Raw genomic sequence first — 24920 nt, 5'->3', positions numbered from 1 at the left:
GTTCTGGCCTGGGCCACTCCTCTCTGGGACAGAAGCGACCCGATGACTTCCAACCTACAAGCTTTCCTTGCTGAATTCCACAGCAATTTTGAAGAGCCTACTTGATCTTCCTTTGCAGAAACTGCGATTCTGAACCTCCACCAAGGGGATTCTTCTGTCTGGGAGTATGCAGTCAAATTTTGTACCCTGGCTTCAGAACTGAATTGGAATAATGCAGCCCTTTGTGCCATCTTTAAAAAAGGTTTCTCCAGCAGGGTGAAAGATGCTTTGGCCGCACGGGATCCTCCTTCTTCCTTGAGTAAGCTCATTCTCCTGTCCACTAGAATACAGAGGCAAGAGGAAATTCGTCTTGAGTGTGAGCCTGCTCAAACTTGTAGTTTTCCTCGACTGGCACCAGTGTTCCAACTCCTCTGTCTCCTGCTGTCCCTCCTCTTGAACAAGCTATACAAGTGGACCTCGTGCATGAGAGATCCCGCCGACGTGAGGAAAATATATGCCTTTATTGTGCCAGTCCGGAACATTTTCTCAAAGACTGTCCTCTTCGTCCTCCTCGTCCGGGAAATGCACACACCTAGGGTACATTGGAGAGGTGTCCCTAGGTGTGAACATCTCCTCTCCTCATTTGTCTATGCCGGTCCAAATCCATACCTCTTCTGGGACTTCGTTTCAAGACTCTGCCTTCTTGAACTTAGGTTCTGCAGGGAATTTCATTAATGTCTCCCTGGTCCACTGTTACACCTTGTGCTCCGGCCACTTCCTCTCGCTGTGAACGCACTGTCCACCTCTTCCCTGCTGCCAGCGTGGCTGCGATTCGCATCGCGGGATGCGAATCCCAGCCCGTCACTTACCACGCTCCTCTGCTGCTTCTTCCTCTACCTCTCAGCTCCGGCGCGCACGACCCCGTCTCCTAGGGCGCACGTGTCGGAGCTTTGAAATTTAAAGGGCCAGTATGCCCATAATTATGTGAAACACCTGACTCTATTCTATAAGTCCCTGCACCTCCCACTCCTCCCTTCCGGATCTTCAGTACCATTTCCCTGTGATTAAGTGTTCCATTTTGTCTGTTTGCCTTGCCCGTGTTCTGACCGTCCCGCTATGTTATTTGACTATGCTCCTTTGCTGCCTGCCTTGACCTTCTGCTAAGTCCGACTATGCCTCTGCCTCATCCTACTGTACTTTGCCCAGCTACCTGTGTGGTCGAGTCATATTGGGGTAACGACCTGGGTGTCGCCTTCTGCAGCAAATCCATCTTGCCTTGCGGCTGTCTCTGGTGAAGACCAGCGGCACCTTAGACTCCGCACCCCGATACAACCCGTGTCATCAGCCACTCAGGTCTGTGGATCCACATCCAGCATTGTTACAGCATGATCCGGCCATGGATCCAGCTGCCCTAGAATCTGGATCTCACCACCATAGTGGCTCTTCAGCCACAGCAGTTGGCCCAGCAGGCGCAGCAGTTAAACCAGTTGTCTGCCATGATGCAGCAGCTGCTTACTGTCCAGCAACCATCGTAACCTTCTACATTTCCTCCCGCAGTGGAAGCTATGCAGGTGGATCGGTCTCGCCTGACTCTGCAGCAAAGAACTCGCCGACGAGCTGAGAATCTATGTCTCTACTGCGCCAGTGCAGATTATTTCCTCAAAGACTGTCCTGTACGTCCACAGTCACAGGGAATCGCTTGCACCTAGGGTTTGTGGGAGAGGCCTCTCTAGGTGTGAACACCACCTCTCCATGCTTGAATTTGTCGGTCCAGCTTTCTCTACCCTCCAAAGAGATTATTTCTGTTCTTGCCTTCCTGAATTCTGGTTCTGTGGGAAATTTTATTGATGCCTCCATAGTACATAGGTATCATCTGCCGGTGTCTCGCCTTTTGAAACCCTTGTACATCTCTACGGTTAACAGAAAATCTGGACTGAACCGTGCTATACCGCACAGAACCGATATCAATGCAGGTCAGAGTCTTGCATAAGAAGAACTTGTCCTGTTATCTACTTCCTCACTGTACCTCTCCTCTCCTTCTTGGCCTTCTTTGGTTGCAACTCCATGCCCTGCAGCTGGATTGGAAAACTAGAGAAGTTCTCCATTGGGGACTTCCGTTGGGGACCATTGCAACAGTCAATGCATTCATAATTGTCCGTCTAAGTGGGTGCCTCCTTCTACTTCTCTGCCCAGTTTGCCTTCGTTTCTTCAGGACTTTGTTGACGTCTTCAGTGAGAAACAAGCTGAAGTATTATCACCTCATCGTCCTTATGATTGTCCTATAGACTTATTGCCCGGGACCACTCCTCCTCGGGGAAGAATTTACCTTCTGTCTATTCCTGAAACTCAGGCCATGTCTTAAAATATTCAAGAAAATCTTCAAAAAGGCTTTATCAGGAAGTCATCTTCTCCTGCCGGAGCCAAATTATTTGTAGAGAAAAAAGACGGTTCTCTGCCACCCTGCATTGACTATCGCAGACTGAATAAAATCACCTTCAACAACCGCTACCCTCTTCCATTGAGCTCAGAGTTATTTCACTTTCTGCGTAGGGTGAACCTGATTCGCATAAGAGAAGGTGACGAATGGAAGACTGCATTTAATACTCGGGATGGACATTTTGAGTATCTGGTGATGCCATTCGGACTAGGTAATGTTCCAGCAGTCTTCCAGGAGTTCGTTGATAATATCTTTTGTGACCTCTTATACACCTGTGTCATGGTCTGTTTGGACGATATACTCATCTACTCGCCCAATCTTCAGACTCATTGTTCCCACATCCGCCAGGTCTTACAACGTCTTCGTGACAACCATCTTTACGCTAAACTTGAGAAGCGTGTTTTGGAAAAGTCCAGTCTTCCTTTTCTGGGTTACATTGTTACTAGTCAAGGTCTACAGAATGATCCTAACAAGTTGTCAGCTGTACTGGACTGGCCCCGACCTACCGGCTTAAAAGCTATTCAGCGTTTTCTTGGTTTTGCCAATTACTATCGGCAATTTATTCCGCATTACTCCACCTTGGTAGCGCCTATTGTCTCTCTCACCAAGAAAACTTCTAATCCCAAGGTCTGGACTCCAGAGGCTGAAGATATTTTTAAACAGTTAAAGTCCGCCTTCGCATTTGCTCCATTCCTGTCTAGACCTGACTCTGGCAAGCCTTTTCTTTTGGAGGTGGATGCATCTTCAGTTGGAGCAGGAGCTGTCTTAACACAACCTGCCTCCTGGAAAGACTTACGTGTCTCTCCATTTAAGACTCTGAGTCTTGAAATGGGCTTATTTCTCTGTTCTGGCTGGTCATTCTGGAACTCATAAGTCCTTTCAGCTTATCTCCAGACAATATTGGTGGCCTAGTTTGACAGCATGTCGTTGATTTTGTCCATACCTGTTCGGTCTGTGCCCAGGATAAGACCCCTCTTTCTAAACCTGCAGGTCTTCTACAACCTTTTCTTGTTCCAGAGCTTCCCTGGACCGATATTGCTATGGACTTCATTACTGACCTTCCGACTTCCAGAGGCAATACTGTCGTTTGGGTGGTAGTGGACCGATTTTCTAAAATGGCTCATTTTGTGCCGCTGCCTGGACTTCCATCTGCACCGCAGCTTGCTAGACTGTTCCTTTGCCACGTCTTCCGTTTGCATGGTTTGCCCTCACATATTGTATCTGACCATGGAGTCCAGTTCGTCTCTAAGTTCTGGGGGGCCCTCTGCTCACGTCTCCATGTCAAGCTGGAATTTTCCTCAGCCTGCCACCTTCAATCCAATGGACAGGTTGAGAGGGTGAATCAGGTCTTAGGAGACTATCTTTGCCATTTCATTTCTGCTCGTCAAGACAACTGTGTCAATTTACTTCCTTGGGCAGTGTTCTCATACAATCATAAGAATTCTGAATCTACTGGAACTTCGCCTTTCTTCATAGTTTATGGACTTCCTCCTCGTCCTCCTCTTCCTTTATCCTCTTCTTCCCAAGTTCCTGCCATTGATGAGCAAGTACAGTACTTTTCCATCATCTGTCAGAAGACACGTTCTTCTCCTTTGCATGCCACGGGTCAAATTAAGTCTTAAGCGGACAAGAAAAGATGTTCCCTTCCCGAGTTTTCTCCTGGTGACAAAGTCTGGTTGTCTTCCAAGTATATCCACTTAAGAGTACCCAGTTATAAACTGGGCCCTCGCTATCTTGGTCCCTATAAAATCAAGAAACGTTTAAATCCTGTGGCCTATTCTCTCCAGCTGCCGTCCTCTCTCTGGTTCCCGAATTCCTTACATGTCTCCCTCTTGAAACCTGTCAACTGCTTCTCTAAAAAAAGAAATTTCAGCTATTCCCATCTCTGGTACCACTGATGTTTATGTTGTCAAACATATTTTGGACTCCAAGTTTATCAGAGGAAAATGCTTTTACAAAAGGAGGGGGAGACCAAAGGGAGGGTACTGTTACACCTTGCACTCTGGCCACTTCCCCGTGAGCAGTGGCTGTGAGCGCCCTGTCCCCCTCTCCCCTACTGCCATCTGGGCTGGGATTTGCATCGCGGTACCTGCCCGCTTGCGAATCCCAGCCCATCACTTACCACACTCCTCTGCTGCTTCTTCCTCTGCCTCTCAGCTCCGGCACGCACTTCCCGTCTCCTAAAGCTGAGCTATGAAATTTAAAGGGCCAGTACACCCATAATTATGTGAAACACCTTACACTATTCTATAAGTCATACAAAGTTGATCTGCAATATTCAGCAAATAAATGCACTGTCCCACATGGGAGCTCCACACCTCCCTTAGAAACACTTGTAGTACACACCGTGGGCTAGACAATAGATAAAACAATGTCCATGTTTAAAAACCCAGCAGGGTAGTAACTCACGATTAGGCTGATCGTTTTCCAAATCTTTCAAGATTTATTTTCATTTTCAAAGAAGTAGAAATCTTCATAACAAAGTGGAGCAAAGCTTGTAACAGATACAGAGCTCAGATTTTCCGTCTGCTCAACACCTCGGTACTTTTTCTAAAATTAACCATTTAAGAGTAGTGATAGAATGTTTAAAATCACAAAAATGTCTTGTGACAGTACTCTCTCCAAAACTCATAGTTTCATCTTTTTTTCTCAGTATTCGAAAATTTTCTGATAACAGACTTATGTTCAGTTAACCTTGTTGTAATCATTCTAGCTGTCTGGCCGACATAGGTGAGTCCACATGGACATTTGAGCAAATATATAACGTTTTTTGACGTACAGGTGAAAAACCCTTTATGTGCGATGGGAATACCTTTGGATGGATGATTGAATTTTTCACCTTTTATTATATCGTTACAGTGGCTGCAATTTAAACATGGAAAAGTACCTTTACGTCTACTAGCCAAGATGATGTGGATGATTACTTAAAGCCATTTGTTAAAAAAAACTTCCCAAATGTCTTTTAGACACCTCACATTTTCTCAGACACCTAGAAAATATACAAAGTAAATATGTGGATTATTTGTGTACTCTGGACATCCAGAGCCTCTACACGAATATCCCACTGGATGAGGGTATGTCTTGTATTCGTGAAATATTGTCTACTGATTCTTCACTTGACAATAGAAAAATTACTTTCCTTATGGGATTATTGAATATGACACTCAATTATTTCCATTTTGACTGTACTTTTTACTTACAAACTTATGGAGTTTCTATGGGTTCGTCTGTGGCACCTAGTGTCGCAAATATTTTTATGGCAGACTTTGAGCAGCGTCATGTCTTTGAGGACTCTACGGACACACCATCCACGTGGCTAAGCTATGTGGACGAAGTGTTCATGACGTGGAAGGGTGATGAACAATCACTGTTGGATTATGTAGGAAATTTGAATAAATGTCAAAACAATAAAATTTACACTAAATTATAGTCGTGAAAATATTCATTTTTGGGATGTTGAAGTTAGACGCGCACCCGAGGGCTTTCATACAGCCATGTATGTTAAGCCCACGGATGTGAATAACACCCTCCACAAGAAAAGTTTCCATGCACCGACAACGTTCAAAGGTCTGCCACGTAGTCAATTTATCAGAGTCCGGCGAATTACCGGATCTGATGATGAATATAAAATCAGTCAAGAAAAACTAACACAGAAATTTTTCAAAAAGGGTTACGATTATAAACAGATTGTACAAGAAGGAGAAAAAGTTTCAAAAGAAAATAGAGCAGATTTATTAAAACCTAATGTTTTAGAAACAAATGACAAACGAGCAAATATGATAAAAAAAACTCTATTTTAAAAAATTGGCATATTTTACAAACAGATAAAAAAATATGAAATGTTATTTAAAAATCCTCCAATGTTCACATATAAAAAAGGTCAATCAGTAGGTGAAAAACTGATAAGGAGTGATATCTCTATCAAAAAATAGTAGCCGCCAGACTTTCTTGGCTAGTAGACGTAAATGTACTTTTCCATGTTTAAATTGCAGCCACTGTAACGGTATAATAAAAGGTGAAAAATTCAATAATCCATCCAAAGATTTTCCCATCGCACATAATGGGTTTTTCACCTGTACGTCAAAAAACGTTATATATTTGCTCAAATGTCCATGCGGACTCACCTATGTCGGCCAGACAGCTAGAATGATTAGAACAAGGTGTTCATTAGATACATTCCTGGAACAAAATAACATTAATGCTTATGAAGAAATATAAAATCTCATCCCTTCCCAATATCGCGCCACACCCCTACCCCTTAATTCCCTGGTTGAACTTGATGGACATATGTCTTTTTTCGACCGTACTAACTATGTAACTATGTAACTATGTAAGTCTGTTATCAGAAAATTTTCGAATACTGAGAAAAAAGATGAAACTACGAGTTTTGGAGAGAGTACTGTCGCAAGACATTTTTGTGATGTTAAACATTCTATCACTACTCTTAAATGGTTAATTTTAGAAGAAGTACCGGTGCAAGCTAATGAGAATCTGAACAAAAGACGTCTGTTACAAAGAGAATGTTTTTGGATTACGGAATTAAATTCTGTCGTTCCATACGGCCTCAATGAGATATGTAGTTTTAAGGCATTTCTTTGATACGTTCTTTATAATATGTATTTTTTGTTCTAAAAATTTTTTACATGCATTTTTTGTAAATTACATTTGTCTATCTGAATGGTAGCTTACTCTGCCTCCATGTAATCCTCCCTCCCTCCACACCTGGTACGCATGACTAAGGGGGCACGCCCCCGAAACGCCGTCGCGTCCGAGGTGTTGAGCAGACGGAAAATCTGAGCTCTGTGTCTGTTACAAGCTTTGCTCCACTTTGTTATGAAGATTTCTACTTCTTTGAAAATTAAAATAAATTTCGAAAGATTTGGAAAACGATCAGCCTAATCGTGAGTTACTTCCCTGCTGGGTCTTTAAACATGGACATTATTTTATCTATTGTCTAGCCCACGGTGTGTACTACAACTATTCTATAAGTCACTGCACCTCCCACTCTTCCCTGCTTGATCTTCAGTACCATTTGCCTGAGATTAAGGCTAGGTTCAGACTGCAATGTGTTCCGCGCGGATTTCCGCCTGAAGAAAGAGCAACGCCTTTGTCACGATGCCGGCTGGCAGGTAGTGGATCCTCTGTGCCAGAGAGGGATTGGCGTGGACCGTGCTAGTGGATCGGTTCTAAGTCACTACTGGTTTTCACCAGAGCCCGCCGCAAAGCGGGATGGTCTTGCTGCGGCGGTAGTGACCAGGTCATATCCACTAGCAACGGCTCAACCTCTCTGGCTGCTGAAGATAGGCGCGGTACAAGGGAGTAGACAGAAGCAAGGTCGGACGTAGCAGAAGGTCGGGGCAGGCAGCAAGGATCGTAGTCAGGGGCAACGGCAGGAGGTCTGGAACACAGGCTAGGAACATACAAGGAAACGCTTTCACTGGCACGATGGCAACAAGATCCGGCCAGGAAGTGCATGGGAGGAGGTTAGATATAGTCAGGGACCAGGTGGAAGCCAATTAAGCTAATTGGGCCAGGCACCAATCATTGGTGCACTGGCCCTTTAAGTCTCAGGGAGCTGGCGCGCGCGCGCCCTAGAGAGCGGAGCCGCGCGCGCCAGCACATGACAGCAGGGGACGGGAACGGGTAAGTGACCTGGGATGCGATTCGCGAGCGGGCGCGTCCCGCTGTGCGAATCGCATCCCCAACGGCCATGACAGAGCAGCGCTCCCGGTCAGCGGGACTGACCGGGGAGCTGCAGGGAGAAAGACGCCGTGAGCGCTCCGGGGAGGAGCGGGGGCCCGGAGCGCTAGGCGTAACAGCCTTTCTTCAGGTGGAAATTTCCAAGCGGATTTTCCGTTCACAAATTCCGCTTCACAAATTCAGAAGTGTGAATTTGTGAACGGAAAACCCTTCACTACACTATACATTTTAGCAAGCGGAATTTCTGCCTGCAATTTCAAAGCGAAATTGCAGGTGGAACTTCCCTAGTCTGAACCTAGCCTAAGTGTTTTTTTTATACTGTCTGTTTGCCTTGCCCATGTTCAGACCATTCCGCTATGTTATTTGACTACGCACCTTTGCCGCCTGCAATGACCTTCTGCTAAGTCCGACTATGCCTCTGCCTCATCCTACTGTACTTCGCCCAGCTACCTGTGTGGTCGTACCGGGGGTAATGACCTGGGTGTCACCTGCCACAGCAAATCTATCCTGCCTTGCGGTGGGCTCTGGTGAAGACCAGCGGCACCTTAGACTCTGCTCCCCTATACGCCCCGTGTCATCAGGCACTCAGGTCAGTGGATCCACATTCAGCATTGTTACATCCACAAGTATCATCTTCCAGTGTCTTGCCTCAGCAAACCCCTATACCTTTCCACCATCAATGGTGAAAGTTTGAATTTTGTGGTACAACACCGCATGGATCCTCTGACCATGCATGTGGGGGTCTTACACAGGGAGAAGGTCATCTTCTATGTGCTTCCTTATTTTACTTCAGCAATCCTCTTGAGTTTACCTTGGTTGCAACTTCACTCGCTGGTTTTCAATTGGCAAACAGGAGACATTTCTCGCTGGGGTCAAGGCTGTCAGAAACACTGCCTGTTGGCATCACAATTGAAGCGTTCTCTTCCTGCACCTTCTTCTCTGCCGGGTCTGCCCTCTATTTATCAAGATTTTGCTGATGTATTTTGCGAGAAACAGGTCAAAAGTCTTCCCCCACATCGACCCTATGATTGTCCTATTGAGCTTCTGCCAGGCACTACACCTCCCCGGGGAAGAATCTACCCTCTCTCGGTGCCAGAAACTCAAGCTTTGTCTCTGTATATTAAGGAGAACCTCCAGAGAGGTTTTATCCGGAAATCCTCCTCTCCTGCCGGAGCTGGATTATTTTTTGCGGAGAAGAAGGATGGCTCTCTTTGCCCTTGAATTGACTACCATGGTCTCAATAAAATTACCATCAAGAATCGGTATCCTTTACCTCTCATTTCAGAGCTCTTCGACGTCTGTGGGGCGCCAAGCTCTTCCCCAAATTGGACCTGCGAGGAACATATAATTTAATCAGGATACGAGAGAGTCGAGTGGAAGACAGCCTTTAATACACATGATGGCCACTTTGAGTACTTAGTGATGTTGTTTGGACGCCCTTCCAGGAATCGGTTTACACGTGTGTTGTGGTTTATCTAGATGACACCTTGATCTTCTCTTCCAACTTGGAGGTGCATCGCACTCATGTGTGCCAGGTCCTACGTCACCTGCAGAATAATCATTTTTATGCCAAACTCGAGAAATGTCTTTTTGAAAAGACGATTCTTCCATTCCTGGGTTACATTGTCTCTTGCCAAGGCCTCCAGATGGATCCAGTCAAATTGTCTGCGGTACTCAATTGGCCATGACCTTCTTGCCTTCGGGCCATAAAACGTTTCCTTGGGTTCACCAATTATTATAGACAATTCATTCCACATTTCTCCTCCTTGATTGCTCCAATAGTGGCTTTCTCCAAGAAAAATAGTAATTCCAAGCCTTGGTCCACAGAAGCAGAAGATTATTTTACTCAATGAAAGTCTGCCTTTGCTTCTGAACCTGTTCTGTCTAGACTCGAAACTGAAAAGCTGTTCTATCTTGAAGTAGATGCCTCCTCTGTAGTAGCCGGTGCCATCTTAACTCAAAATTCTTCTAGGGGTAAGATGGTGACTTGTGGTTTCTTTTCTAAAACATTTTCGCCTGCTGAGAGGAACTATTTCATTGGAGATGAGGAACTTTTGGCCATTAAGCTTGCCTTAGAAGAGTGGTGTCACTTATTGGAAGGTTCTACTTATCCTGTCAGTATCTACTTGGACCAAAAAAATATTCGATCTGCACAGCATCTCAACCCCCGGCAGGCCAGATGGTCTCTCTTCTTTTCCAGGCTTAACTACTTTATTAATTTTCGAGCTGCAAACAAGAATGTTAGAGCTGATGCTCTCTCCAGAGCTTCTGATATAAAAGGTCTGGACTCTTCTCCCCAACATATTGTTCCTCCTGAACGAATGATTACAGTGGCACCAGTTGTTCATCAGCAAGTTCCTCCAGGGAAGTCTTTTGTGCCTCCTCGTCTGAGATGCAAAGTGTTGTTTTGGGGCTATTCCTCATTACTTGCCGATCATGCTGGAGTTCGGATGTCCATACAATTGATCACCCAACATTACTGGTGGCCAAATCTGGAGCGTGAGGTCACTGATCTTGTACATTCCTCCATGACCTGTGCCCGTGACAAGACTCCTCGGCTCAAGCCTACAGGACTTTTACTTCCTCTGCCTATCCCGGAGTGCCCTTGGTCACACATTGCTATGGATTTTGTTACCGATCTGCCTCCCTTCGGCAACAACACAGTCATTTGGGTGGTCGAACCTTTTTCTAAGATGGCTCATTTTGTGCCCCTCTTAGGTCTTCCTTCTTCTCCTCAATTGGCAGGCCAATTCCTTTGGCATATCTTTTGTTTACATGGCTTATCATCTCACATTGTCTCTGATCGTGGAGTTCAGTTTGTTTCCGAATTCTGGTGGGCTCTCTGCTCTCGTCTCAAGATTAAGCTTGACTTCTCTTCCGCATACCATTCTAAGTCCAACGGACAGGTAAAAAGGGTAAATCAGGTTCTTGGAGATTATCTTTGTCATTTTGTTTCTGCTCGGTAAGACCTGCCGTGTCCCACGCTCCACTGTCCTCTCTCTCTCTCTCAGATTTAAAGGGCCAACGCACCAATAATTGGGCACTGACCCTATAAGTCATTCTCACTTCCCCTTGACCCCTGTCGGATCTTTGTTGCCTAGTTGCCTAAGAGAAAGCGTTACTCCTGTGCCTTGCCTCCCCGTGTGCTCGACCATTGCTACGTATTCTGACCTTGCTCCCGTGCCGTTTGCCTCTGACCCTTGCTATGTACTCTGACCTTGCTCCTGTGCAGCCTGCCTTCTGACCTTCTTGCTACGTGACCAGACCTTGCTTCTTGCCACCTGCCCTGACCTCCTGCCAGTCCTGACTACTTCTGTGCCTCTACCTTCCTGTTCCACGTTATTCCTCGGCTGCTTGTGGGGACGAGTCGTACCAAGGGTAGCGACCTGGGTGCCGCCTGCCGCAACAAGAACATCCCGCTTTGCGGTGGGCTCTGGTGAAAACCAGAAGCACCTTAGACTCTGCTCCCTGGTACGGCCCATGCCATCATCTCCACAGGTAAGTAGATCCACCTAACCATAGTCGTTACAACTAGCTACACCTTGTGACAATTACAGTCCATCTCCTAGATGAGGCAAAAAGTTAATTGGGTTATTTCTTTTAAATGGTCTGTTTGTTCATGAAAGTAATAATATATTGCTAAGAAATGCTTTCACATTCTGATTGGTCAGGACATTTACTGAACCCAAGAACAAAGTAGTGTGATAAAAACTCTAACCTTACTCTCTTCATCTAAATGGAGCTGTTGTAGTTTTTCTTTTTTTAAGTCCAACCCTGTAAAAGTTTATGCAGGCTTTGGCTTCAGTGTATAAGGGGGGTAAGAATCACTTTAGTAACTTTGCCCGGTTCATTTAGGACAAACTCTACAGACAGGGATCTTCACAGCTTTGGTCACTGTAGAAGACTTTGGTTGCTCATAGTTAGTTGCTTTATCATAGCTTGAGGGAATAAGGTGATAAAGGTCATGATGTGTAAGTTGTGTTGTTCTTGCTACAGCTGGAGGCCCATTAAGAGTATAGTTGAAGCAGAAAAGCCCTTGTACAGCTTCTTTAATTTTTGATTTGGGGTGAATCTCTGTCTCAGAGTAGAAACATGACTTTAGTATACATATCCCTTCAGCATGGACTGGGGATAGTTCTTGTGTGTAAATTAAATTCCATCTCTACTGCAAACAATTATATTGTCTTTTTATGTTGCCCTTTGCAATAAAAAAAAAAGTGGTCAAAACTAAGTGGGGCCAATAGTGTGCCATGGCTAGTATTTCAAACTTATGCCATAGCATAAATGTGAATAAAGTCATTGGGTATGGAATTTACCTGATATTAAAAGAATAAATAGGTAATGTTTGCCATTTCCGAACACACTTTCTCTCTGTTTATAACAAACACTGAGATAAGAAATAAGGCTGCTACCGATGCTGCAGCCGTGGTGACTTCTCTGTGATTTAAACACTGAGCACAGTTTATGAATTTCCACATGACATAACACTTTAATAAGCCTCCTAATATTTAAATTGCAAAGTGGCAAGACGGTCTCTTTGGGTTGCAAGAGGACAGGTTAAAAACATATCGACTGTCGTCCGAAACTCCAAACATACGCACTCGCTCCGCTGGATATATGTGTCCTATCAAACACTGAAACAGTGCGTTCAGCAACTCTAATTGGATTCTCTACCCTAATAATTACCACTGATAAATTTCACTTCAAGATAGTTTTAATAGGAACGAAGAATCTTCTTGGAAATTAATTCAAACCTTCCTCAGCCAGAAGAAACATGTAGCTGAATAAATTGAATCTCCAATGCAGCAACGAGAGCAGAAATTGGTTCCAATAAACAGTCCTAGTATAGTCAACGCACTGGCGCGCTGATAGCAATGTTAAGCATTACAACGAAGAGTAGTCACGGGATACTGGCAGTCATGTCACTCTTTAAAACATTTCTCTGTGTTAAGCCAAGGATGAGTTGCAATAGATTTAAAGGGGTACTCTGGTGGAAAACTTTTTTTTCTTAAATCAACTGGTGTCAGAAAGTTAAACAGATTTGTAAATTATTTCTATTAAAAAATCTTAATCCTTCCAGTACTTATTATCTGCTGAATATTACAGAGGAAATGCTTTTCTTTTTGTAACACAGAGCTCTCTGCTGAATCACGAGCACAGTGCTCTCTGCTGACATCTCTGTCCATTTTAAGAACTGTTCAGAGAAGGAGAAAATCCCCATAGCAAACCTTATACTGCTCTGGACAGTTCCTAAAATGGACAGAGATGTCAGCAGAGAGCACTGTGATCGTGATGTCAGCAGAGAGCACTGTGTTCCAAAAATAAAATAATTTCCTCTGTAATATTCAGCAGCTAATAAGTACTGGAAGGATTAAGATTTTTTAATAGAAGTAAATTACAAATCTGTTTAATTTTCTGGCACCAGTTGATTTAAAAAAAAAAAAAGTAAAAAAGTTTTCCACCGGAGTACCCCTTTAAAGGGGCATACTTTACAAAAGAGCAGCTTTTCAAGAGCTACTGATATCAGTCACAACTACATGCCCTGGCAAAATGTATGCCCACACTTAATGGATGTTCACCTAGCAAGTCACTGATATGACACAAAAAAATAACTTTTTGAATATTTTGGTTTAAAAAACCTCCAGAAAAAATATATGGCATTTTAAGATCAAGTTGAGTACAAAATAATAGAATAACTCCAAGTTGAAAAATAAATGATAGAATCACTTGATTTTGAGAAAATAATTATCGAAGAAAACATAATAGAATCACTCTAAGCTGAGGAGAACATTATAGAATCACTCCATGGTGAGAAAGAAATTAGAGAATCATTCAATGTTAAGGAAAAAAATTATGGTATCACATTGCAACACAGATCGCAAAAAGCCCATGTACAAGAATAATATATGGGCCCCTTGTTCATGGATAGCTCAGCAATGGATATCCCCATTAAATGGGCTCTCATGTTTAGGTGCCACAGCCTCATCTTGATTGCAGCTCTTACCTTTATTGCCCTACGATGCAGTTATGAACAGCAGTAAACATAGAAGAGGCCGACGCAGCATTTGCACAAGCACAGTGGCCTCTTCATACAGCTGATCGGTGGGGGTGTTGGGAATCAGCCAATCTAATATTCATAGCCTATCCTGAGGATAGACCATCAATTTTACAAAGCTGAATAACTCATTTATTTAAAAAAAAAAAAAAAAAAAAAACAGCAGCCTGTTTGGGGCATAAAATACAGTATTCACACTTTGCCGAGTGAGTCCACGTCTGGTCCACTCCTGTGCATCATGAAACCCCTCTTAATTTGATCAGATAAGCACCACAGATGTTGTTCCAGAAATCCCTAGTGTACTGATGATATTGATTGGGAAGGTGCATCCAGAAATGCATTTATTCTGCAATGGCTGTTGAGTGCAAATGTTAAATTATATACTAGCCTTTCAAATAGATAGCCAAGCATATAATACACAGACAGACTGTGTATGCTGGAAGTAAAGCCTCTTTCTTTATGTCCCTCTCCACTCTGGCTAAAAAACTGCCATAAAGATGCATTACATCTTCAGCTGGGCCAATTCATTTGTATATACTATATATATATATATATATATATATATATATATATATATATATATATATATATAAAACCACAAGGAAAGCCGCACATTCCTGGTAAAGTGCACGGGTGCCGTCAGCGAAATTCCAGGTCCAGGGGTCCAAGTAAATACAAACAGATGAGCAGCAGCAACACCGTTATAAAGTGCAAGATAGTGTCTTTATTCACACAACGTGAGGCGACGTTTCAGTTTGCTCACCAAACCATTTTCAAGCAACAAATGACATATCAGGTGTCAGATGTAACATTACAGGGAATATGAATACATGATTCAAATCGTAATATATAGAAAAACATACATAAAATAGTGCATATTATGGAAAAAGATCATATTCCCATTAATTAATTATTACGTGCAGCTGTGCATCATAACAGATGGGCGGGGGGATGGATCCACTCACCATTCATACATGGTAACACTGTACTCCATGCGGACGCCAAGTCCCGGCGTTTCCGGTGTCTTGCTTTGCAAACCGGAAGTGGCTTCAGAGGTAGAGATCATGTGTTCGCCGTTGCTAGGTGACGCATCAACATCGGGCGCGCATGCGTCCTACTTGTTCATGAAGCGTCGCAGTCATCTTGTTTAAGGGCATAATGATCGAATGTCTTACAGCAATCTCGGGCATACACAATCTGCACAGGGCATAGCGGCGGTGCGACAAATCAATATCGCACCCGCCTAAGCCACTCATAGCGCACTGGATAAGTCACCATAGGCAGCTGTCACCAGGTGCTAAGGTGCCATGTGACGCCATTTGAGAAGTAAGAACGTTTAATATTGCAATAAAGAGCAAGACTACCTAGCGCCTGAACAAAAAATATCAAGACATAGAATAATATATAGCGTAGGAGACAGTGGAGCAATAATACAGTGAGTGGTCCATCCCATCCGCAATTACATCTGTAATAGATAAAACAAAAATATTTGTGTTAAAAATAACCAAAAATAATTAAAACATAATAATTAAAATGCACTGGTAGTTCATAACGTATACAAAGACTGTGCCACAGATTATCAAGCATTATAGATATCTTGTGTAAACTTGAAATCGACATTTAATCCGTTTGGTTTTAATGAATTAAGCGTAAAAATCCACCACAGTTCTCTTTTTTTGAGAATTGCGGTACGATTTCCACCTCTCTTTAGTGGGGGCACATGATCAATCACACTGAAAGTTAAATCTTTTTCACAATGTCCCATTTCAATGAAATGACTGGGTACGGGCAAATCAGTCCTCCTTTTCCTAATCGAATATCTATGTTGATTAATTCTTGTTTTTACACTTAAGGTGGTCTCACCTACGTACAAAAGGTTACAAGGACATTTCAATACATATATGACGTAATCAGTGTCACAGGTCAGGTAGAAATTGATACGGTATTTTTTGAGAGTAGAAGGATGAGTAAATTCTGTAATCTTTTGCATGTACGTACAACTTATACATTTAAGACAAGGATAGGAGTCCTTTCTGATAGTAACTACTGTATTATTGCTCCACTGTCTCCTACGCTATATATTATTCTATGTCTGCTTGATATTATTGTTCAGGCGCTAGGTAGTCTTGCTCTTTATTGCAATATTAAACGTTCTTACTTCTCAAATGGCGTCACATGGCACCTTAGCACCTGGTGACAGCTGCCTATGGTGACTTATCCAGTGCGCTATGAGTGGCTTAGGCTGGTGCGATATTGATTTGTCGCACCGCCGTTATGCCCTGTGCAGATTGTGTATGCCCGAGATTGCTGTAAGACATTCGACCACTATGCCCTTAAACAACATGACTGCGACGCTTCATGAACAAGTAGGACGCATGCACGCCCGATGTTGATGCGTCACCTAGCAACGGCGAACACATGATCTCTACCTCTGAAGCCACTTCCGGTTTGCAAAGCAAGACACCGGAAACGCCGGGACTTGGCGTCCGCATGGAGTACAGTGTTACCATGTATGAATGGTGAGTGGATCCATCCCCCCGCCCATCTGTTATGATGCACAGCTACACGTAATTATTAATTAATGGGAATATGATCTTTTTCTATAATATGCAATATTTTATGTATGTTTTTGTATATATTACGATTTGAATCATGTATTCATATTCCCTGTAATGTTACATCTTGCACTTTATCTTTAATACTGCATGTTTTTATGTATTTATACACTGATTATTTGATTGATGATCTGGTCCTGCGTGACCATAAAAAGACACCTGATATGTCATTTGTTGCTTAAAAATGGTTTGGTGAGATATTAGAGCTATCTTATGGACGAGTACACACATGACCTCCCCCCTCCCTAGACCCCCCATATATGCCTCCATTATGCGTGCCCGTTTGACTTACCTGAGACGCTCTCCCTTTTTCTCTCCTGACGGACCGCTCACTCCGCTCTTTGGTAATGCAGCATTCCCACCAGCTTTTCGAGCTCGTACCTTTCTGACCCTACCTCGCTCTGAAGGCACAACCTTTCATACTCTCACACGTGATGGGGATCTGAAAACCTTTAGTGAACTTTGCCCAAGTAACCCGACTACACCATTATATCAGTTCCAATACGCCCAGCTATCTCACTTTTACCACACCAATAAACATGGCTTGGCTCTCAATCGTCCCTTGACATCGTTCGAGCGCCTTTGTGCTGAATCGCACCCTTCCAAGGGTCAAATTAAGATGCTATACACCCTCTTTTTAGACAGCTTTGCCTCTCCCCACTTAGATTTAGGTCCTCATGGGAATCTGAATTGGGACACACGATTAGCGATACAGACTGGCACAGGGCGATATCAGTTTGTCACAAAATGACGATTTCCTGTAGAACGCAAGAGACCAACTACAAAGTGCTGACCAGATGGTATAGAGTCCCATCCTTATTGGCCCATATATATCCTGGGGTCTCAGAGATGTGTTGGAGATGTGGAGTCAACAGAGGTACTATGACCCATATTTGGTTCACCTGCCCATCACTTGACTCCTATTGGACGGGCACTTTGAAACTCATGTCCAAGCTAACCTCCCACACACTCCCCAAGACCCCGGAACTGACTTTATTATCCATTCTACCCCCATCGCTTCCTAAACATTCGACCCGCCTTCTACACTACGTGTTGATGGCTGCCAGATCGGTGATCCCCAGGCTATGGAGATCTCCCAGACCTCCAACCCTCTCGTCCTTGCTCCAAGAAATATCACATATTTGTAGAATGGAGGAACTGATGGCGGTATCGGAACAGCAGATTGACAAATACCAGCATATCTGGGGTCCTTGGCTTGCCTTTATGTCATCTGGGGAATTTGAGTCCTTTCACTTGGAGGCATAATGTGATACATCTGTGCTCAGCTGCCAATCTCTTCAGTACTACCCTGGTGACCGCGGATCTGGAGGTGGCCGGTCCTGCCAGACTCATGAGGTACATCCTTCTCTAGCTCGCCTGCTTCCCTATTCCTTCTTCTCCCTCTAACATTCATCTCACATTCTTGTTCTTGTTCTACTTTGATCCATCTGCCCTTTCCCTTCCCTCTCTTCTCTCTTGACCTGTGTGACTGTGCTTATACCCTCCATAACTTGACGGCCCTTCCCTACACCTGGCCTAAACCCTTATTGAGATTTACATTCCAGTTATTGTTTTTTTTTTTTTTTTCTCATGTTCTCTCTGAATTGCATTGTTATATTGAATATAACCATTGTCATGCTGTAAGAAGCTCCTCTATGATATTGAACTGGCCGTCCCACGAGCGCATCGAAGAGAGTCACTCATATCATTCTTTCTTCCTGTAAGATGCTTTTGTTGTTTTAGTGTCTTGTATGCTATTTTTGAAAATAAAAAATTTTACTTTGAAAAAAAAAAAAAAAAATGGTTTGGTGAGCAAACCGAAACTTCGCCTCACGTTGTGTGAATAAAGACACTATCTTGCACTTTATAACGGTGTTGCTGCTGCTCATCTGTTTGTATATATATATATATATATATATATATATATATATATATATATATATACAATGTGTGTGTGTGTGTCTATAAAAAGCCATTTTATGCAATTTCTCATTACATATACATCATATAAAATTAATTTCTCCAGTGGCAAGCAGCAAAGATTTTTAAGGTCTTTAAGGCATACATAGAACACACAGTTACATTTAAAGGGGCACTCCGGTGCAAAACATTTTTTTTAATCAACTGGTGCCAGAAGGTTAAACAGATTTGTAAATTACTTCTATTTAAAAATCTTAATCCTCCAGTACTTATCAGCTGCTATATGCTCCACAGCAGGGGTCTCAAACTCCCGGCCCACGGAACAAAATTTTGCGGCCCGCACTAAGGATGGCTTATTTGTATTGCCCGACGCCCGGGACATGCAGGCAAGCAGCGCTAAATACTGGAAGACTTCACCCCCACCCCATCCAATAGAGCACATTGTCTTCACTTACCCTGCCCTTCTCTTCCCCGTCTCTGATTGGCTGGGGGGCCCGAGTCTGATGAGGGATGTCGGGCACGTGACGTCCGTCCGCAGACCCGCGCAGGAAGATGTCAGTGACGTCACTCGTCAGGTCGCCGTCAGAGAGGAGAAGCGCAGTGCAGGACAGGTAAGTGTGTCTGTGTGTGTCTGTCTGTGTGTGTTTATGTGTGAGCATGTGTGTGCCTGTGTGTGTATGTGTGTGCTGGAGGGGGGGTGGGGGCAAAAATGCTACCTAATATGGGGAACAGGCTACCTTACAAATGTGGGGTACATGCTTCCTTACTAATGTGGGGAACAGGCTACTTTCCTGATGTGGGGAACAGGCTACCTTCCTAATGTGGGGAATATGCTACCTTCCTACTGTGGGGAACATGCTGCTTTCCTAATGTGGGGAAACTGCTACTTTCCTAATGTGGGGAAACTGCTACCTTCCTAATGTGGGGAAACTGCTACCTTCCTAATGTGGCGAACATGCAACCTTCCTAATGTGGGGAAACTGCTGCCTACCTAATGCTCCCCCCCTAGAAGTAGCAGCCCCCATCATCCTTCAGCTCATGCTATTACCACAGGGGTAGGGGGAATGGGGAGGAGGGTTGCTGGCGAATGATGGAGGTGCTACTGCTTGTGGGGGGAGTTGCTGGTGGATGTTTGGGGTGCTACTGCTGGTGGGGGGTGTTGCTGGTGGATGATGAGGGGTGCATGATGGGGCATTATATGTGAGGAGCGCATGATGGGGGCATTGTATGTGAGGAGCGCATGATGGGGGCATTATATGTGAGGAGCGCATGATGGGGGCATTATATGTAAGGGGCGTATGATGGGGGCATTTTATGTGAGGAGCGCATGATGGGAGCATTATATGTAAGGGGAGCATGATGGGGGCATTATATGTGAGGGGCGCATGCGGCCCAGCCTCACTCAGCCCCTACCTCCAGTGGCCCCCAGATAATTTGAGTTTGAGAAATTCTTTTCTTTTTTAATTTATTTTCTGTCTGACCACAATGCTCGGTGCTGACACCTCTGTCCATGTCAGGAACTTTCCAGAGCAGGAGCAAATCCCCATAGCTAACCTCTGCTACTACCATTCCTGACATGGACAGAGGTGTCAGCAGAGAGCACCGTGGTAAGACAGATAAGAAATTCAAAAGGCAAATAACTTCCTCTAGAACATACAGCAGCTAATAAGTACTGGAAGGCTTAAGATTTCTAAATTGAAGTAATTTACAAATCTGTTTAACCTTCTGTCACCAGTTGATTAAAAAAAAATGTTTTACATCGGAGTACCCCTTTAAGGTGGAGTTCACTTCTGTGAGGAAGCAGGAGAGAAAAGGCAGAGATGGCGTTCCAAGAGTGCAGTTATCTTAGGGGTTAAGGAATTGAGCTAAAGTTATATTAAATAACTTTGTGGTCCTCTCCTTATAGTGTTGTGCGGGCAGGCACAACACTGTTAGAGACGCTTAAGTTAGTTGTCAGAATCAGGAGTCAGCCGTCTGTCAGTCCCGCTGTGCGAGTGGGGAAATGCAGATGTGTTAATGCAGAACCTGGATAGCTTGGCAGAGATAATCAGATGTTTGGAAGAGAAAATCCAATGCTCACCTCAAAGTAGACACAGTTGACAGTGGAGAAATTTTGCTTTATTTGGGTGCAGAACAGCGGATTTCAACCTGACAAAGAGAGGTGAGCCCTCACAACGCGTTGTTCTGCACTCAAATAAAGTAAAATTTCTCCACTATCTACTGTGTCTACTTTCGAGTGTGCGCCAATCTAGCCACAAGTTGGATTTTCTCCTCCAGACATCTGGTTAGCTCATCCGAGTTCACTTCTGTGGCAGAGCTCCATTCAGGAGTGTGTTCCAGTGACAAACAATGGACTCATTGGATCCAACAAGTCTTGAAGAGTTCCATTGGTTTTAAATGGGGTCCACTCTTATATGCTGAGTTGAGCCATTTGAATGGACTTAGCGAACAGTGCTCCTGTGTAGCCAGGAAGTCAGGTGGGTAGCTATGTAGCCAAGTATTCAGATAGTTGGCTAGGTAGTCAGGTGGGTAGCTATTTAGCCTGGCAGTCAGTTGAGTAGCTATTTAGCCAGGAGGGTGGCTATGTAGTCAGGTGGGTGGCTACTAAGACAGGTGGTCAGGTGGATGGCTATGTATCTGGGTAGTCAGATGGGTGGCTATGTTTCCGAGTGGTCAGCTGAGTGGCTAGGTGGATGGGTGAGTTGGGTTGTCAGGTGGGTGCTTGTGGGGTTTAGTGGCTGGCCGTGTGGCTGACCGGTGGCCGGGTGGGTATCTCTTGTAGCCAGGTGGTCTGGTGGATAGCTTTTGTTGTTGAGTAGTCAATGGGGCAGCTTTCATAGTCAGGTGGTCAGGTGGGTAGCTTTTGTAGCTGGGTGGTCAGGTGGGTAGCTTTTGTAGCCAGGTAGGTAGCTATATAGGTAGGTAAATAGGTAGGTAGGTAGCCAGCAGCCAGCAGCCCTACCCCTAACTCCTCCACTTTTACCCCCATTGATCCGAGGATAAGAAAAAATAAATAAGGAAAAATAAATTAAAAACTTGATTATGAGGTTGGCTGCGTCTTCCTACCTACAGAGTCCAGGCGTCAATGAGTGACATCTTTGGCGCCTGAACTGCGTGGGGGCAGAGGTTACGTCTCCTCTCAGTGTTGGCTGCAGATTTGACTCACACTGAGAGGAAGCTTTCAGCTATATGCTCTTGAGCCTCTCGCCTAGGGATCCTGAACAAGTGTCCTGCATCCCCAATAGCAGCAGCAGACCCTTACCCCGGTCGTGCCCTCGGACCAGACTCAAATGTACTGCCCGGTCAGTCCGCCCCTGCCAATGCCTCTTTCATACGTACTTTTATCAGTTTTTTTATGGCAGTGTTTCACCTTTTACAGTTATTTATACAGTTTTTTTAGTGCATGGCTTTCAAAATAGTGGGGTTTAGAACATGTATTTTTGGATGTAGCATTTTTTGTGTTGTTTCATCATGACAATTACTGTAAGAAATGAACATACACACAAAAAAAAAAAAAAAAAAAAAAAAAGTGTGTACACATTTACACAAGTGTACATTTCAGTGGTAAAACATTGAGATCTACTGGAGCAAATTTGATATTTTTAGATAAAGTTATGTTTTAGGAAAATATAGTGGACAAAGCGAGAATAAATGCAGGTGGGTTTAGAATTCTATCCAGACATCAGTGTGAATCTATTTCCCTTACATTGGCGGCAGTTCATTGTCTTTGAGGGTCTGCAAAGGTCGTCGTGAGCATAGTAAGCTTGTGTAAATGCCTGTTCATTGAATTCTAAAGGCAGGAAATAGCTTATTATAGGAGATAACTCTGGGGAAACAGTTATTCTAAGTTCGGTGATGATGGCTTGGAGCATTTCTGTAGTTTTAGAATACCAATCAGAGCTTGTTGACACTGAAGCATACAAATCAGGTGTCTGATGGAGGCCCGCTGGTGCTATTAAATGATATTAAAGTTATTATTTCACTCACTCATTTGAAGCAACACTCCTGATTTTACTATGGGGGATTCTCGGCTGGACACGTCTGTTTCCTCAGCAAATAGAGATGAATCTAATTATAAATGTGTGCGTCTCGCTCGAGCAGGCAGAGAGAAGTGATGGCACATCCAGATATTGGATGTCTTCTGATAGATGATCAAATCTTGAATGCAACAGACCTGGGGGCCAACAATCTGCACCACTGTCTTTTAATGCCACCCCCATGGATCCGGGAGTATTTTATTCCGGTGTGTGAAATAAGTCCGGCATAATTAGATAGTATAGCACAATATATCTTCTATATGATTGTTAGATTCTTATACCCACTCAGTGGTAGTAATGGAACAACCCTAAACACAATAGCACTTTCATTATTACTTTGCTGAGCATATTAAAATGGTTTATTTGACAATCTCCTTAACAGGACCTGGCTCAAACCCCTCCACTCACCAGTCCACTGCTTCTCTTTGAGCTCTCCAGCTCCTACCTTTGGAGATGTGCCTGTGGTGAACAGTGATTAGTGGCATAGGCCATATTTGAATTTGCGATATTTTGCGAATATATGGACAAATATTTGTCCTATATTCGCATATTCGTTATATTCGCTTTTTCTCCATGTGCATATTCGAAAATCAATGCGCATATGCGAATATTCACGAATATTGAGCCCTCCCTTCTTTAATGGCATAGGGAACTAATGGGCTAGTGCATTAACTCTGTGATTTTTTGCCCGTTGAAACCAATAGGCCCATTGTGGTCTATGGGGATCTCACGGTATGTAAAACTGTAAGGCTACATTCACATCTCGGTTTTACACTACAGATGCCGGTGCCGGATCCGGCTGGGGGAGGGGCAAACCGGGCACTCCCGTACCCCACCTGGACCAGCACTAAACTCCATTCACTTTATTGAACCGACCGGAGTCAAATGGTGACTCCAGTCGGCTCATTTTTGAGTATACTACGGTTTCAAGTCCGGTCACAAAACTGGATACGGTTCAAAAATGAGCCGACCAGAGTCACCGCTTGACTCCGGTCGGCTCATTAAAGTAAATGGAGTTTAGCGCTGGTCCGGCTGGGGTACGGGATCACCCAGTTTGCTCCTCCCCCAGCCGGATCCGGCACCCGTAGTGTAAAACTGAGATGTGAATGCAGCCTAAGATAAGCAGGAGGATATCGGCAGTACAGTGGATGAGAGACCCTGGTAGTGAGTCCCGGGGTGCGAGGGAGTGTTACAGTGTTGTGGTTAAACTTTACTTTCCTGGAAAAGCTGCTGAGCTGCCCATAGCAAACAATCAGATCACTTCTTTCATTTTTTACAAGGCCTCTGCAAAATGAAAGAAGCCATCTGATTGGTTGCTATGGGCAACTCAGCAGCTTTTCCAGGAAAGTAAAGTCTAACCACAAAACTGTAAGGCTGGGTTCACACCACGTTTTGTTAACTACGGTTCCCGTATACGGCTGGGAGGAGGGGGGCGGGGCTTAATTGCGGCGCCCGCACTCAGCCGTATTTGGGAACCGAATTTAATGCATGTCTATGAGCCGACCGGAGTGAACCGCAGCCTCCAGTCGGCTTTGTTTTTGGCCATATGCGGTTTCCAGACTGCAGGCAAAACGCCGTTGACCACGTTTTTGCCTGCGGTCGGGAAACCGGATACAGCAGAAAACGAAGCCGACCGGAGGCTGCGGTTCACTACGGTCGGCTCATAGACATGCATTAAATATGGTTCCCGAATACAGTTGAGTGCGGGTGCCGCGATTAAGCCCGGCCCCCCTCCTCCCAGCCGTATACGGGAACCGTAGTTAACAAAACATGGTGTGAACCCAGCCTAACACTCCGTCCCACCCCGGGACTTGAACCACCATCGGAGTCTCCTATCCACTGTACTGCCGAGACCCTCCTGCTTATCTTACAGTATTACATACCATGAGATCCCCATAGACCACGCCCCATCCCATATACTTGTATTGAGGGGGCAGGCCGTGACATCACGAGGGGACAGAGCAGTGACGTAACAATGCTCCGGCCCCTGCATTGCCCGTCATTATGCACAGAGCAAGTTAGCTCTGTGCAGTAATGATAGCAGGGTGCTGCAGCGGAGATCCTGAGGGTCCCCAGCAGCGGGACCACGGCGATCTAACATCTTATCCCCTATCCTTTGGATAGGGAATAAGATGCTAGGGGCGGAGTACCCCTTTAACCTCCCAGTCACTTTCTAC

Source organism: Hyla sarda, chromosome 4, assembly GCF_029499605.1.
Source record: "Hyla sarda isolate aHylSar1 chromosome 4, aHylSar1.hap1, whole genome shotgun sequence".
NCBI lineage: Eukaryota > Metazoa > Chordata > Amphibia > Anura > Hylidae > Hyla > Hyla sarda.
The sequence above is the reverse complement of the archived record's forward strand: the minus strand, read 5'-3'. Positions refer to the sequence as shown.